Genomic DNA, 2,500 nt, shown 5'->3' on the forward strand with positions numbered 1-2,500 from the left:
TCATTGCTAAATGCAGCATAACATGAGATGCACATGTTTCTTTTTGCCTCATTGCTAAATGGTAGCATAACATGAGATGCACATGTTTCTTTTTGCCTCATTGCTAAATGTGTAGCATAACATGAGATGCACGTGTTTCTTTTTGCCTCATTGCTAAATGTGTAGCATAACATGAGATGCACGTGTTTCTTTTGCCTCATTGCTAAATGTGCAGCATAACATGAGATACATGTTTCTTTTTGCCTCATTGCTAAATGTGTAGCATAACATGAGATGCACGTGTTTCTTTTTGCCTCATTGCTAAATGTGCAGCATAACATGAGATGCACATGTTTCTTTTTGCCTCATTGCTAAATGTGCAGCATAACATGAGATGCACATGTTTCTTTTTGCCTCATTGCTAAATGTGCAGCATAACATGAGATGCACGTGTTTCTTTTTGCCTCATTGCTAAATGTGTAGCATAACATGAGATGCACGTGTTTCTTTTTGCCTCATTGCTAAATGTGTAGCATAACATGAGATGCACGTGTTTCTTTTTGCCTCATTGCTAAATGTGTAGCATAACATGAGATGCACATGTTTCTTTTTTGCCTCATTGCTAAATGTGTAGCATAACATGAGATGCACGTGTTTCTTTTTGCCTCATTGCTAAATGTAGCATAACATGAGATGCACGTGTTTCTTTTTGCCTCATTGCTAAAGTGTAGCAGGCCCACCCATTCAAAACATGTCCAGCTATGCTGCTGGTCTATTTGGGTGTCTCTGGTTTCTGGCCCTGCATATTTAGGCTCTCTAGTATTCTGTCTCTTCTCCCACTGTATTGTGCAGTCAGCAGAAAGCCTCTGTTCATTTCCCTGGCCATCAGATAAGGGGCGTCTCTTCTTTCCTGGCCCTGATTGATATTCATAAACTGGCAGCAGAATAATGGTGCTAATTTACCTAGCAGATGACCGATAGCGCTGAACAACCTTTACTGGGGGAAAACAGCCACTTTTAATGAGGTTTGGTGAACGGCAATAGTATCTCTAACATCAGATACAATGAATTATACACACAGATCTTTATTTTAGTTACTATGCTTCAATAGTAGGCTATGGGAAGTTGTCTGTGTTTGACAATCAGCTCGCCTTAGCAGTGTGGACAAAACGTTTACCAAAATGTACATTTACATTTGAGTCATTTAGCAGACGCTATTATACAGAGCGACTTATAGTAGTGAGTACACACATTTTCATTCTTTTTTCATACTGAATTAAGATTAGATTTTTAAAATAATTGTAAACATTTTTAGGGGGTCTGGATGGGTCTGAAGTAGTAGCCGGAAAAAGAAGGCCTGTCTGAAAATATCAGTTTGTGTTTGAAAGGTGTAGCAGATTATGGGATGGTGTGAAAATCAATACTGTGTGTTTGTGTGTGTGTGTGTTTTCCTGAGTGTAATTCTTGTGCTTCCCTGTGTCTGACAGTGATGGAACTAAGGGGAGATCCAGAGGCTCCCTGTGAACTACACATCCCAGCAGGCAACATGAAGAAGGATGTCCTGGTCAACCTGACAAAAAGTAGAGTCAGTCCAATCGGACCTCACGCCATGATTCCCCATAGCAACCTCTTTCGGACTGTAACTGATTAAAAACGGTTGAACTTTGACCCAGCGGAAGGAAGAACAGTTTTTCTCTTCTCTCCTCCTTCTTCAGGAGGAAAGACAGCTGAAATTACAACTGTTATCCCAACTACTCATTGTGAGAAAGACACCTGTTGTACTAGCAGCAATAAACATCTCTGAGTGTACTTGTGTACGACTGTGGATAGTCCCTCTAGAATTGGATATTAACTCTAAAACTTTTAAATCATAACCAATTCAATGCTATCCAAGCATACAGGAATATAGACTCCTCTTTCTCTTCATCGTCCTCCTCCCCTCTCCTCCTCTTCTTCCTCTTCCTCCTCCTTCCTTCCACCTCATCCTACCTCCTCCTCCTTCCTCTTCTCCCTCCTTCCTTCCCACCTCTTCCTCCTCCTGCCTTCTCACCTCATCCTCCTCCTCCCCATCCCTCTTCCCTCCTACTCTTCTTCCTCTTCCTCATTCTCCTTCCTTGTTGACCATGGATGTTCTGGGCTTGGCTGCTAGACCACAGCTGATGCTCTTGGCGCTCCTGGGTGTGTGTCCGAGCCTGCGAGTTCACCGGGGCCCTGGCCAGTGGGCCCGCTACCTCCGCTGGGATGCCAGCAGCGCAGCGACCTCAGCTCCAGTTCAAGACGGACGTGTCCACGGCGCTGCTACTGTACTTCGACGATGGCGGCTTACCGTGACTTCCTGCAGCTGATGGTGGTGGAGGGCAAGTTGCAGCTGCGGCTTCAGCATCGACTGCGCCGATATCGCCGTGGTGTCGCGACAAGAGAGTTAATGATAGCAGCTGGCACTTTGCCACACTGAGCCGCTACGGCCTGCGAGACGGTGTTGGGGCTGGATCGGCCAGGTCAAGGCGGACGAGGAATGCGG

General features: G+C 44.8%; 1 pseudogene; it reads left to right on the forward strand.

The window, feature by feature from the left end:
- The first annotated feature begins 2,102 nt into the window (after positions 1–2,102).
- LOC135537996 (neurexin-3a-like) overlaps positions 2,103–2,500 on the forward strand; it is a 717-nt pseudogene continuing 319 nt past the window's right edge.

This window comes from Oncorhynchus masou, unplaced genomic scaffold, assembly GCF_036934945.1.
Source record: "Oncorhynchus masou masou isolate Uvic2021 unplaced genomic scaffold, UVic_Omas_1.1 unplaced_scaffold_8824, whole genome shotgun sequence".
NCBI classification, from domain to species: Eukaryota; Metazoa; Chordata; class Actinopteri; order Salmoniformes; family Salmonidae; genus Oncorhynchus; species Oncorhynchus masou.